An 8,221-nucleotide genomic window follows, 5' to 3' on the forward strand; every position below is an offset into this window, starting at 1 on the left:
GCCGCTGCGAGCAGCAAATGAGGGACTTAGAATTGCAATATGAGACGACACAGGATGTTTCACTACTACCTGGGTTACGCGACTTGCATACTGAGCACGCTGACTTTCTGGAGTCCGAAATAAAGTACTTAGACCGTAAACGTGTAGCTAGAACCTTTGGGGAGGGGGGTAGGCCAGGGGGTATGCTGGCACGGAAAATTTGTGAGGGGCGGGGACAATCGGTGATACTCAGAGTCAAATCTAAGGAGGGTATGTTACAAACACACTCCGCAGATATCCTGAAATGCTTTGTGGACTCCTTTAGCTCGCTATATTAATCGCAACCCACAGCGCCAGCAGAAGAAACATATGACTATTTACATGATGTGGCGATTGGCTGGCTATCGGATGCACACAGGGAGTACTTGGCTAGGCCCATCACGGTGGAGGAGGTAACTGAGGTGATCAATTCACTACCAAATGGCAAGGCACCGGGCCCTGACGGGTACACCTCTGAATTTTATAAACAGTTTACGGACATTATCGCTCCCTATTTAGTGGACATGTATGGCACCTCCTTTGAGAAATCATTACTTCCCCCCACTCTGCGAGAAGCACTGGTCATTGCTCTCCTAAAGCCGTCCAAGGATCCGGAGGAATGCGATTCCTACAGACCCTTGTCCTTGATTAACGTGGACTCGAAAATCCTCGCGAAACTTATAGCGGTTCGGCTGTCCCCTTTGATGACCCGCCTGGTCCTTCCGGATCAGTCGGGGTTTGTACCCACCAGATCCACCTCGCATAACACCAGATCCCTGTTTGCACTCTCGCATTACCTGCGACCCTCGGTTAAAGCGGTGGCTGTCATGCTTGACGCCGCAAAAGCATTCGATTCCATTGAATGGCGTTATATGCTTACCGTCCTAAACAGAATGGGGTTCCCTAAACGGTTTGTTCAATGGATCTCATTGCTCTATACAAAACCATGCGCCAGGGTCCGGATCAATGGCTATGTCTCGGCTCCGTTTGGCATTGAGCGTGGCACGCGACAGGGCTGCCCACTATCACCCCTGTTATTTGCGCTGGCGCTGGAGCCCCTAGCATGCATAGTGCAACAGGACTACAAAGAATCGGCACTGCAATTCATAGCCAGGCCGCTTCACATATCGCTCTACGCGGACGATATGTTACTATACATCCGTGACCCTGAAACCCATCTAAACCCGCTGCTCAGAGAATACATCCGATTTGGCGGACACTCGGGATTGGCGATTAATTGGTCCAAATCCTCCATAATACCTCTAACTGACACTACATCGCCCTCTGAAGTCGATTTCCCATTGGAGTGGCAGCAGGACCCGATTCGCTACCTAGGGGTCATGTTTCACAGGGATCCAGAGGAGGTCCTGCGAGCAAACTATGGGGTGGTACTCTCTAAGCTTGAAGATAAAGTCCAACGATGGATCCATTTGCCTCTATCACTAGCTGATAGAATCGCAATCGTTAAAATGAACGTGTTACCCAAATTGTTATACCTGTTTAATAACATACCGATCACGCCGACACGAGAAGTCTTCCGCCGCATTAAATCCCTGGTGCGGACTTTGATATGGGCAGGCAAACAAGCTCGTATTGATTTGCAGACACTAACACTCCCATTTGCGCAGGGCGGCTTCAGTGTGCCTGATTTTCTCCTCTACTACCTCTGTGCCCAGGCGCAATATGCGGCATATTGGTACCATAAGGTCCCCTATCTCACACACGCGGCCATAGAAGAGGGTGATGCTCATCCTGTCCCCCTATCTGCGATCATATCGCACACAAGGCCACCACTACATGCAAAGGACATAAACACTGTAGACACCATGGTCAAAGCATGGCACAGACTTGGACAGTTGGCTCACAAAACCCCGCTGTATGCACCGGACATGCCACTACAACATCATCAGGCGTTGTCCGTCACTAGTGAAAAGGTTGGAATGTCCTTGCTGAGTAGAGCTGGTATTGACAAGCTGGGTGATGTGTTTAAAGCAGGCACGTTCATAGGCCTCGACCAATTGACTTATATCCAAAACCAGACTCCCATGTTTCGCTTCACGTACTATAGGTTGACCAGAGCGTTGAGGGAACATTACCCGACATTCCCCACAGAACCGGAATGCCTTGCACCTCTGCAACTACTGATTACTACTAGTGACCTCTCCCATCTGGTGTCCAGACTATATACAGCTGCACAATCCGAAATATCGGGACACACACTTAAGGCTAAGGGGCGGTGGGATGCACTACTAGACACTCCGTTAACGGATGAGGAATGGCATAGCACCTGCGCGTTAACACAGATACTGACGCCAAACGGCAACTTGAGAATTATACATTTTAAATTTATTCACCAAACCTACTACACGCCAACAAAACTGCTTAAGTTTGGCTTACAGGAGGAAGACAGGTGCAAGAGGTGTAACAGGGAGGGTGCAGACTTTGTACATCTGGCCTGGGATTGCGCGAAGGTGGCGGGGTATTGGGGGGAGGTCACTGCCACACTAGCTGTCATGTTGGAGGAAGAGGTGCGGTGCACGCCTAAGATCTGTTTACTGGGTATAGTGCCCCAATTCAGGGCGTTAAAACGCAAGTTCTGTGCACTTTACTGTTAGCGAAAAGGCAGGTGGCGCAACGTTGGCACAGCCGTAAGGTGCCGACGAAGAAAACGTTGCTTCATGATATGTCCACCTGCCGGGACAAACTGCAAACCTATGAGGAGCAACTGCCAGCGAAATCCAGGCCAAAGGACATATGGTGTTTCTTAACAGACCACCTTAACTTACTGCAGGACAGTGAGGAAGACTAGCTCATCTTCTGTCTCATTCTGACATGTGTAATGTTTGGTGCACGAATACATAGCTGATGGCGGCTGACCCTTGTGGGGAACCGGAACTATTGTCGAATTTGATGTCTAGGTTGTGAGTGATAGCACTGTAAGGTCTTAAGTTGGGGTATGTTGCATTTTTCTCTCTATAAAATGATAAAATGTAAGACTCACATCATCTGTCAGGTCAGAGTCCTACGGAAGGTGTGTAGGGTGGCTCTACCTAAAGATTGTACGCTCTTCTTCATAGCGCATTTGTTATATGTTGGATGATTATAATAACGTGGCGAGCCGGCCCCAGGGTTGTAGGCTCATGCTGTGTACTTTGCTTTGTGTTAATAAAGGTCTTACACAAAAAAAAAAACTAGACGACCCTCCGCACAAACGGCACAATGCCGGGGTGGAATGGGGCCAAGAGCGTTAGGTAAGTGAGCTCTAGTACCCTTAAGCATACAACACCGAATAAATTGTACAGTCAAGTTAAAATTGCAATACAGCTATAAGATCAGCTTTTAAAATAAAGTTTTAGCAAGACAAGCACACACCCGCAGCCTAAATCGCCGCGTTTATCTGAGGAAAGGTGCAACTACCGTGCCTAAAATAGAAAAATGTCTGCAGCCACTAGACCGCTAACCTGCGAGGTGGAGGGGCAGGGCGGAAGTGGTCTTAGGGGCAGAAAATGGAGCTCAACTAGACGACCCTTCGCACAAACGGCACAATGCCGGGGCGGAACGGGGCCAAGAGCGTTAGGAATAGGTAAGTGAGCTCTAGCACCCTTAAGCATACAACACCGAATAAATTGTACAGTCAAGTTAAAATTGCAACACAGCTATTAGATCAGCTTTTAAAATAAAGTTCAGCGAGACAAGCACACACCCGCAGCCTAAATTGCCGCGTTTATTGAAGAATGGGTTAATATGGTAAATACATTTTATATCCTTATGTTCCAGGAGACGTGGGCAACTAAAGAATTATACCTAGAAGGATATGAGTTCTATAATATTATACCCCCTCACCCCAAACACGGTAGACCCTCTTGTGGTTTATCAATATGGGTCAGTATCGCATCAGGTGGCAGACAGAAATTAATTCCCATTAGAAACGCTAACTTTCAAGTACTGATTAATACATGGGGGTTTCTATTTGTTTGATTCATTTTTATAGTAGACTTCTTAATCACACCTAACGTTAATTTTGTTAATCTTTTTAACTTTATTTCGGACATGGATAATCTACTGGGAAAGCATAAACCGGTAGGGATATGTTTGGGAGGTGACTTTAATGCGAAGATAGTAGGGGGAAATACTGCGAGTCCCACCCATCATATCTCAGTTAATCCATGTAAGAGAGGACACAAATTAATAAACCACCTATCAAATAACAGCCTTTTAAATGTTATGGATATTGTTTCTGTAAATATTGGGGAAGGTTCAACACTGTCTTATAGAGGTTTTGGTTGAGCCTCAACTATAGACTATGTTTTTATATCTGCACAATTAGAAGATCATCTGGTTTTGGCAGAGGTTAGGGCATCGAGTTTTGGGGATCGCAATCCCATCTTAGCCTCTTTCTGGGCAGCCCCGAGACCCAAAACTAGAAAGGAGGCAGGGGCTGGCAATTTAGACATTTCCACTTATAACCTAAGAGTTAAATGGAAAGCATTGGACTGCACGAAGGTGTTCCAAAAGATGGTATAAAACTATCCATCGCTCTGTGAGACTTGCCTAACACTGGCTAACCCTAACCCAGAGGCAGTCTCTGCTTTTATCTTACTATGCGCAGGTATTGAAGAACTAATCTCCAGACCCGCAGCTACACCTATACCCAACCCTAGGTGGTTTGATAACATTTGCTCCAGGGCTAACAGAGAACTCAGAGCTGCCCTATCAGCTTCCCCTAGAGATCCTAACCTCATTAGAGTACTAAGGCACACTTATAAAAGTGCAGTAAAGCACAGGGGAGATGTGGTTTTAAAAGAGCTCAGCCCAGGGGCCCCCGGATAGAAGAGCCCAGCTCAGCTCCCCAGGGGCCCCTGGATAGAAGTGCCCAGCTGAGCCCCAGGGGCCCTGGATAGAAGAGCCCAGCTCAGCCCAGGGGCCCCGGATAGAAGAGCCCAGCTCAGCCCAGGGGCCCCGGATAGAAGAGCTCAGCTCAGCCCCAGGGGCCCCCGGATAGAAGAGCCCAGCTCAGCCCCAGGGGCCCCAGATAGAAGAGCCCAGCTCAGCCCCAGGGGCCCCGGATAGAAGAGCCCAGCTGCAGAGATTCCCTCCAGGATTATTCAGTCTATTTCTACAAACAAAGCATGAGGTGCTGACAATCTCCTACCTGAGCAGAGACCCGTGCAGACATGTCCAGGCTCTCTCCTCCTTCTGGAATGCCGGGGGGGGGGGGGTTGCGGGAAGATCTGGGGTCTGAAGGGGGAGCAGGGACAGATCTGGGGTCTGAGGGGGGCGCCGGGGCAGATCTGGGGTCTGGGAGGGAGGGACAGATCTGGGGTCTGGGGGGAGGGGCAGATCTGGGGTCTGAGGGAGGGGTCTGTGAGGGTCTGTAGATGGCGGTAACTGCCCACCAGACAGGGCTCCTTCCTCCTCTGCAGCAGGCTGAACACCAGTAGAGGCCGGAAGTGATGTCAGCATCTGCTGCTGGTGCTGTTTCTGCCGCCACTGACCCGGAAGAGGAAACCCTTCTCCCTTTCATCCAATATGCAGTTCAGTGGGTTTCATCCGCAGGTGAGGAGCGCCCTCTGGTGGCTGCTGACGGAACCGCCACCTCCAGGCTCCAGCGGTGAATTCATTCCACACAAACAAGCATTTATACCTGTAAAGACCTGGGATTTCAGATGTCACAGACGTGAATGTTTTTAAGGGTCAGACAGTTCAAGTGCAGGCCTCACACTTGGCTGCTGCTGTATAAAAGTATTTATAGCTTCTCTTCAGATGAGCATCTTCCAAACACTGATGTAAAGGACTGAAGAGTATTTACAGAAAGGTGACAACTGGAAGTGATAGTCCGTATTTCAATTAATATATCTGTATTTCAATGAATTATATGTATTTCAATGAACATATCTGTATTTCAATGAATATATGAGCATATCGGTCAGTTTTGCAACTAAACTGCGCAGCTTATTTATTTATTTAACTCATGTATTCGCAGTTTTTCAAATCCACAGCGTGGTACATAGGAAAGTAAACAGAGGAAAATACCATGGTGTTTTAAACACCAGGTCAGTGACAATGAGGCATAGGTCATGTGTCAAAGCTGAAGGGTCATAACTTGATTCAAATGGGATGAATGCACTGCCTAGTTTGTAGTGTTTTTTTATCTCTCTTGGTTGTTAAATTTCGTTGGTGCACTAGAAGGTAGCGCCGAGGGTCCAACGGCGTTCAATGTATAACTCAAGTAGTGGGTCTAAAGATACTCTAGAACCATCCCTTCTTAGGCACTCAGAAAAGTGCGGTTAACCGAACACAGATCTAACATACGCTTAAAGAACACAAAGTCAGCCCTATCGTTACATTTCACAGAAGAAAGTCACAATGTGTCGCAAATTAAATTCATAATCCTGGAAACAGTCCAAAAAATTGAGGGAAGAAACAATAACAAACACTTACTGATGAGAGAGAACTATTGGATTCAAAAACTGTCTACCCAGAAGCCAATGGGACTTAATGAAAGAATAGAATTTGCATGTTACCTATAAAGTTGTATAAATTGCTCGTATTTGACTGCATCCTGTGAATACTGTGTGTTGTTCACATACTCATTAGACATTTATATTCACATATAATTTAATTTTTCCATGGCCGACACTAATGGCAGACAACATTAGTCCTCATAGCTTTCACCGTGAACCTAGTTGGTTCGAATCCCGTTTTTTCCATCATATTTTTTAACATAACCAGTTTATGTAATGCTCGTGTTTTTTACATAATAGATCGTTAACCTAGGTATATGTATCATTGCGTTCTGGCCAGAACATTAGAATAACGTGCACATTGAGTTTGCACGCGAACCTAGGCGAAACTTTTGTGCGGTAGTCTTTTTTCTACCCAAGTGACGCATCATCGGTCACATGACCGGAACACTCGTTTAAAAACACACAAACACGGCTGATCTACGTACCAGCTCGTATCTTCGAGAGGACCCGTGTGGAATCGGTATTTCCCCCGAATTTAAGGTTAGTAAGAGAGACGAGTGTCTCTATCAGCGCGAAGTTAAGACTGAATGCGGACATGTTTTTTAGACGCTAGAACTTTGGTCTTTTATTTTTTATCTTTATAGGTTTTCCGCAACACTGAAAACCCAGACATGTGAGTGAAGACGTATATCTTTCACCCATACCTTGGTTAACCACTTAAGCACATTGCATGCACATTAGGTTATTCACTTACCTCACCTAAACCTTTTTTATCAAATCATGGTTCACCACATTTTTTGTTTATGCACAGTATATATGTTTACCTTATTGCTGATAAAACGTTATTATTTTTGACAGTGCCGTTGCTCCCTGATGAAGGGCATATTACTGCATGCCCGAAATGCATTGGATATATACCAAAATGGCAATGTTTTGAGACTATAAAAATACCAGCGAACTTGTAAATGATAAAAGAAATTGATTGAAAGTATATCAAATGATTACAAAATAAATATGATCAATGAATTCAATTGAACTTCAGAGTGGAAGTCTTCTTCATGTTATGGAGACAAATATCTGAGTGCCTAAGAAGGGATGGTTCTAGAGTATCTTTAGACCCACTACTTGAGTTATACATTGAACGCCGTTGGATCCTCGGCGCTACCTTCTAGTGCACCAACGAAATTTAACAACCAAGAGAGATAAAAAAACACTACAAACTAGGCAGTGCATTCATCCCATTTGAATCAAGTTATGTATCTACAGTGTCCTGTGGATGAATAGCACGCAACCAACATAAATAATATCAACCTTCACGATGAGCAATTATGAAGAAATTTCAAAGAGTACAGAGGCCAGAGCCTCAACCTTCGCATTTGAATCTAAAGATGCAGACCAAATTTACTCTTTAATCAGGGAAGAACTCACCCAGGAAACCACAGGACGGTCGAAAGAGCAAAATATTAAACAACTATTATACTTATCCAAAAGGAGAACTAATCAACAACTACATGCCAGTACCCTCATCAGATACCATCGGAACTTACGCATACCACGTGGACTCAGAATTGCACTCAAACCATCCCTATGCAAACATTCTAAAAAGTTTCAGGAGCGCTGGTACGAGATCCTTAATAAATGTTCTTTGGACCTAATTCTTTTAATAATACAAGAATTATCTACCATTCTAGAGGAACTGACCATAGAAATTGAGGAAACTAAAACTGAGCTATCCA

At 45.6% G+C, this 8,221-nt stretch overlaps 1 protein-coding gene across 1 annotated transcript in view; it reads right to left on the reverse strand.

Annotated features, from left to right (window-relative positions):
* The window catches only part of LOC147737434 (uncharacterized), a 908,239-nt gene extending 902,742 nt beyond the window's left edge, over positions 1-5,497 (reverse strand). The window contains exon 1 of the transcript XR_015297373.1: positions 5,408-5,497. The gene's annotated coding sequence lies outside the window, so the exon portion shown is untranslated. The remainder of the gene's footprint in view (positions 1-5,407) is intronic.
* Between the last annotated feature and the right edge of the window lie 2,724 nt (positions 5,498-8,221).

The sequence above is a fragment of the Lissotriton vulgaris genome, chromosome 1_1, assembly GCF_964263255.1.
Source record: "Lissotriton vulgaris chromosome 1_1, aLisVul1.2, whole genome shotgun sequence".
Lineage (NCBI taxonomy): Eukaryota > Metazoa > Chordata > Amphibia > Caudata > Salamandridae > Lissotriton > Lissotriton vulgaris.